The sequence below is a fragment of the Eretmochelys imbricata genome, chromosome 5, assembly GCF_965152235.1.
Source record: "Eretmochelys imbricata isolate rEreImb1 chromosome 5, rEreImb1.hap1, whole genome shotgun sequence".
In the NCBI taxonomy this organism is placed as follows: Eukaryota; Metazoa; Chordata; order Testudines; family Cheloniidae; genus Eretmochelys; species Eretmochelys imbricata.
The window spans coordinates 121,436,036-121,443,084 of record NC_135576.1 but is presented as its reverse complement, the minus strand read 5'-3'; positions in this window follow the sequence as shown (position 1 = coordinate 121,443,084).

The window sequence follows — 7,049 nt, the reverse complement described above, 5'->3', positions numbered from 1 at the left end:
TCCTGTTATGCTAATTGAGTTTGAGCTGAGCTCTTCCCAAGAAAAAAAGCCTCTTAGTGAATTACTTATTCAGTTCCTCTGGGTGCAAATAGGATGGCTGTAACTGTTTAGAATCTACTGAAGAAGCCCTTGAAGAATACGACTAAAGGATTTCTCTCAATTTAAGCATCTCCAAATGAAAAGCAACCAAGAAAGTTGAGAGATTAGAGAGTGCCTTTTTGCCATTTATTGTGTCTGCTTAAGAGGCCAAAGATGTTCAGGTACACAGCGCCCTGGCAAGTCCTCTTCCTGTCCATGGAACAGGGGCTAAGGGTAAGAAAAGTTGTTTTCATGATGCTGTCTGAAAGTGTCATTTATTATTTTAATACTTAGAAGCGTCTTTGTATGAGTGAGTGTGTGTGTGTGGTGTCAGAATTATCTAGCAAATGAAAGAGAACTCACTCCCATTGTTGTGAGGTTATATATATACAGTATATGTATTTTTGTTTTGGACATCTCAGTTGTGCTGATAAGCTGATTTCTGGAAAGAACAGTGCAAAAGAGAAGCAAGTGAATTCTGAAAAATATTATAAATTTGACTTCGATAGCACCTTCTATCCAAGGCTCTCAAAAGGGTTTTAAAACATTTAATGAATTAGCCCTCACAACTTCCTTGTGAGGTACATGCTAAAGGGGGGAAATCGAGGCTCAGACAGGTTAAGTGTCTTGCTCAAGATCATACAGCAAGTCAGTGATACATATGAGACTAAAATCCAGATCTTCAGATTCCCAGTCCCTGCAATTGCATAATGCTCCCTCGCTGTCTTCTAAATTGGATTCTGTTGGAGGCCATTTTTTAATCTTGAGGCTGTGAGAATGTAAGAAGGTGAATTGCTGCAACAGAATTATTCTTGGGAAGTTTGAAATCTAAAAAGGATATGAAAAGAAGCAAACTTCTTTGGAATCAATTTAGATTCACTTTGCTTGTAGTGATTTTCATAATAATTCCCACATTGTAGTGTGGTATCCTTTTCCTTGAAAGCAATCTCCATTAGATATTTAAAATTTATGGAGCTTTCGGTGAAGCATTATGATTTTTATATTGCAAAAATACCTGAAACAGTAGCAGTGTTGCCAACTCTCATGATTTCTACCATGATTCTTGCAATATTTGGTGTTCTTTCCTAAGGCCCTATATGAAGGAATTGGTGTGTGTGCATGCAAATCTCAGCTTTTGTTTTTTAAACATGTTATATTTCTAATCCTTGTAGTTGCAAGGAAAAGTTTGGAAATGTGAATCTTAATGGCTCTGAAACCAGACCTCCAAGTATGGTATTTTTAAAAAAATTCATTCATGTTATGAATTTTGAGTGCCTGACTCATGATTTTTGAATGCTTGGGGTTGGCAGTACTGCACTAGTTGTAGCAAATGCAGACTTGGTTATACAATTGTTGAAGGCTTCTTTATGGCAAAAATTATTGATTATTAACATTGCTATTCTTCCAATAATGGCTCACATTCAGGCCCTTCAAAGTCCGTTCTGACTTTATCCATCTTATATGAACCCAAAGTCCTTTTGATCTTAAAGGATCTGATCTATGCAGATTTCATAGAGATTGAGATTATTTAGCAGCACCTGTGTAACCACCTTGGGATAAACTGTAGGATTTTGTTACCCAGACTGCAGAATAGTCTTTTAGAAGAAAAAGTGAATACTTTCTCCATGTGACATTAAGGGGGAACTTTAGGTAGGCCTATTTTAAGTACCCAGTCTAGAATCCGGCTTTCTGTGAATATACAAAATGTGTCATTTTCTTCACCCATCTTGTTAACCTTAAAGCCATCTAGCATTTGACCTATTAAATGCAAAAAAAATACTGCAAATTTATACAACCTGAAGCTTGTAATTGTATATGCACAAAGAGAAAAACAGGTTTCAGAGTAGCGGCCAGGTTAGTCTGTAGTCGCAAAAAGAAAAGGAGTACTAGTGGCACCTTAGAGACGAACCAATTTATTTGAGCATGAGCTTTCCTGAGCTGCAGCTCACTTCATCGGATGCATAAAAACATTAGAGAAAAACATTAACTTTAAATAAGTTGGGTTTTTGCATGTAGAAATTAAACGATAATACTGCACTAGCACAGATTTAGATTCAGGCATTTACTTTTTTTGGTTTTGTTTTCTTTAAGAAGAAATTATTGAAGATTAAACAAATACATTTCAGTAGACTATTAACAAAAATGAGATTAAGATAAGTGCCTAGAAATTAGGCATGCAGAGAATCAGATGTTAGAGACCATTCCAGTTACCTTGGTTTTCTGAAATTTTCATCATCATTGTGTCACTTTCTTCATGTACGTCCCCTGTATGACAACACAGTTAGATTTCCTGATATGGCCCGATGGATACTATTCTTATTTATTATTTGTATTACAAATTATTGTATTTGTATTACAAATTATTTGTATCTAGGAGCCCCACTCATGGAGCAAGACCCTCTTGTGCTAGGTGCTATACAAACACAAAACAAAAAGATGGTCCCTGCCCCAAAGCACTTACAATCTACTCCCTGCACATGGGCAGAAATGAAAAAGCCCTTGAAACTGCTTTTGGTATTGAGCCTTTTTTGTTTGTTTTATTTGATTTTCTAAGGACCGAATACAACTATTCATACAGAAGATAAAGGCCTCAATCCCTCAACGGAGCCTTGCAGATAAATCCCATTCAAGTCAATAGGACTCTGTATCCATTCAGGTATCTGCCATATAAGTCTCTTTGAAGGATCAGGACTTCATTATGTAAGACAAGTCAATAATAACCATACCAGGAATGTCAATACCATAACAAACTTAGACATCCATACAGAATCTATTTCATTATGGGAACAACAGGGCCTGATAGCTCAGTGGTTTGAGCATTGGCCTGCTAAACCCAGGGTTATGAGTTTAATCCTTGAGGGGGCCATTTAGGGATCTGGGGCAAAAATTGGGGATTGGTCCTGCTTTGAGCAGGGGGTTGGACTAGATGACCTCCTGAGGTCCCTTCCAACCCTGGTATTCTATGATATGATTCTATCATGGTAAAACCCTGATACAAAACCTTAACTAAATCGTGTCCCTTAGCGTTATGGGCATCTCAAGTAACATATTTTGCCGAGCCATTACTATAGGACAGGGGTGGGCAAACCTTTTGGAACGAGGGCCACATCTGGGTATGGAAATTGTATGGCGGGCCATGAACGCTCACAAAATTTGGTGTTGGGGTGCGGGACGGGGTGAGGACTCCAGCTGTGTGTGTGGGCTCTGGGGTGGAGCTGGGGATGAGGGGTCCCCCATCCAGCTCCTGGCCAATGGGAGCTGTGGGGGCAGCACTTGGGGCAAGGGCAGTGTGCAGACCCCCGTGGCTGCCCCTATGCGTAGGAGCGCCAGAGCGGGTCAAGCCCCCGCTCCCCCAGCGGAAGCTCGAGGGCCAGATTAAAACATCTGGAGGGCCGGATGCAGCCGCTGGGCTGCAGTTTGCCCACCCCTGCTATAGGAGAGTCAGTGTCTTTAAATAGTTTTTTTTTGCACACAAATTGGTGCAACAAATAGTATTTAAAAAAAATACAACTTTGTTCCTTCCTGGTGTTTTCTAAAATGACTCAGGCCCTGAACTTGTAAATCTTTATTCACACTAAGGAGACTCTTAAATAATATCTGACATAAATCTCTAGTAAATATCTGATGGAAGTCTGAGATCGCTTGTTACCAAATAAATAGCCGTACACAGAGAAGAATAATCAGTGTTCTAGAAATGTAATGGATTCCAGACCAGAAATTATTCTGTGTACCAATAATTACAAACAAAATAAAAATCCCAGTGAAGCTATCATCTGTTGAGTATCATGCTCTAGCAGCCTGATCAGAAGCCTTTTGAAGTCAGTGGAAGTCTCCCATTTGACTTCAGTGGACTTTGGATCAAGCCACAGATGTGTTCCTCCTTCTCTTAAAAGCTGCTGTGATAGTCATACAATGAAGAACCTCGATGCCTTTAAAGAGAGTTCTTACAAAAGAGAAGTCAGCAGCACACGCCCATTGGCTCCTATTATAACACTTTCCCTGCACGTCTGCGATTACTTCTTCTGAACCAGTGGCTCAGTCCTGGGTTTTGTCATGACTCTTGCAATATTGAGTGTTTTTCATAAATCCTCAGCTTTAAGAAGTCAAGTAATTACATGAAAATTTCAGCTTTCATTTTAAAAAAACCCAAAATGTAAGTGTCTTGCCTTTCTGGTTGTGGAGAAAAGCTTGAAAATGTGGTGTGACTACTAAATCTAAAGGATCAGAAATAAAAAGAATCCTATATGTATTATTTTTAAAAAAGTCTCATGACTTTTAAGCCAGTTTCATGATGTGTTGAAGCTTTTGGTTTTTGAGCACTTGGGGTTGACAATGCTGCTGTATTAAGAGGAACACCTCAGTTCACTAAAACAGAACCCCCCCACTCCTGTCGCCATCTTTTTATTTATTGTCCTTTGTACTCAGTGTTTTTGAGCTTTATGGTCCCTCCCCTCAGTTGAGGGGGCAGGGTTTTAGTTGGGATGGGACTATGGGGATCCTTTCCCAGGATCCAGACAGATCCAGCTTCCTGTGAGAATGAAGAGGAGAGAAGTGTGTCATTTCACTTAAACTTTTAGTTTATCGTGCTCGCTCTTTTCTGAAATCTGCTATACACTTTCAAATTTGTCATTTTTATGTCTTTACTGTTTTGTTGTTTTCTCTGCTTTTTCTAAGTAAGGTGCCTGCAGTGCTGATGCTCTCTTGCTTTATGTTTTTAATAGCTGGTAAATTATTGTCTTTGGTATTTCTTTGGGGGATTTTGACATTTAAAGTAGATGTATTATAACACAATGATTAAGGTTCTCTCTGTTATCTGGGATTAGTTCCCTAGTCCTTCCACTTCATTTATATTGTCCAGTCAATATCCTGTGGAAACTATTGGGGGGAGGGAGGGAAGGAGTAAATATTGTGGGAGTGGATGGTTGATAAGATGATGCTACAGATTTAGGAGATCTCTGAAGTGCCATACGCTTAAGTGCTATGCATTCACAATAAACATATATTCTATGTATTGTGAATGAGGTACATAGTTTAGGTATCATAGTTTCATACCTCAATAAAACGTTTTTAACGTGATCTCTCTGCAGCTAGTCATGTCTTTCATTTGACCCCTAGTGTTACTGAATATCCAACAATTCTCATCTTATCCAGCCATATTCCCTGGAGCCTGGTTAACAAACAACAAAGTCTATACGTTCCTTAGAGGCTTTATCAATCAGTTCATAAATACTACCAAGGAAGCACTAAAACAGAATAGCTCTCTTCTTAGTGTTTGCTTGTTTACTGTTAGATTCATTAACTGATTATACTATATTCACCTTAAAAATGGCTCGGGGAGTTAGTTATTTTGATGTGAACAGTTGTCATTAGCCTCCTTTCAAGTTAAGGTAGATTGAAATTTTAGTAGAGCTAATGCTGAAACGGATTATTCCACTCTGAAGTATTTTCTAACTCATCCCCTGTAATCCACGTATTAAGTGCTGAATTAGGCAGAGCAATATAATTAGGAGTGTAGTTATTCATTCTCTGAAATAGAAAAGAGGTTTGTGGAGATGGGAGTTCAATTGTTGCTCTCCAGGGACTTGGATGGATGACATGGAAACAAGCAGAGGAAGAAAGTTCAGAGCATGAAGTTCTCATTGACAGCTGGCAGATGTACCCATCAAACTATTTTGTAAAAATCTGGCTACTTGAAGTGTTAAAATCATTAAACGCATTGCGGATCAAACACACCTTAGACCACATTTGCAGCGTCAAAAGTAATAAAATGTGAGCACTCCTTTCAGATTTCAACAGCCGAAAATACAAGAATTAATATTTCCAATCAAATTGTAATTATGTATTTTAATTTGACTTCACAGAGTATCCGTCATTCAACTGCTTTAAAATCAAAGGGCTTCTTCTCAGGCTGACACTGCCTATTTTGAAAAAGGGATCTATATGTAACCTTCCTAACGGGTGTCTTCGGATTGTGGAAAGGGACGGGGTCAGGCAATGCCATTAATTGTTTCATTCTGGGCACAGTTTAGGGGTAACTTCTAGCGAAGTGCAATTCATGCTGAGTCCCCACCAAGAGATCCTTGCTTACCCTGTGCTCTAGGAACATCCAGTAGGAGCCTGATTTACCAGACTGGTGCGTCCTACTTCAGACACGAAGTCAAATGTCATTTGCCATTAAAGTTGGAGGAAAAGCCATTGCAAACAATAGCAATAAAAAATAGACTGAGCATCCAAATGAAGCCATAGTAAAATATGTAATTAACTGTAACCTCCAGTTCCTCTCTGTCACTCTGTCTCCACTCAGCTCGATATTGCAGAGAGAAATTCCTTAAGGAAGAGGAAAGTCACCCATTGGATAGTACTGTTGGTGCACATGACCAAGTTGTCTTGTGCAGGATGCCCTTCTCAACACTAAAGCTTCTGCCATCACTCTGGCTGGCAGAGATTCAATGGTGGGAAATGTTAGGACTCACCTCAGTGTAGATTTAGCCCCTCTCTCCTTCCTCCCATAGCTTGTAATCTATGTGACATTCCCATTCAAGTAAGTGAGAGTTTTGTTTTCTTTGTGATATGGTGCAAAGAGCCCCCCCAAACACCTTTTTTGATGGAATCATGTTCTGGTTACAGTTGTACTGAGCTGCATTGGAAGCAAAGGAACTACAAGCCCCCTTCAGCAACAAGCCTAGGTTTGTTTCTTTCATTGTGCTATGAAAATGAACAATGATCAATTAAACATACAAAATCTGTCAGAACAAACTGTTTGCTTCTAGGGCAAGACTCACGTTTGTACCACAGTCCTTACTGAGTGCTGTACAGTCTAAAAATATACGGCACAGGGATGGACTTAGGGGAGATGTGGCTCTCATTGACCAAAAAAAAAAAAAAAAAGTTAGAGCCTTAAATTAATTTAGCTGTATATGTGTTGGCGGAGGGGATTTATTAAAAAATATGGAGGCCCTCTGGAGTGTGTA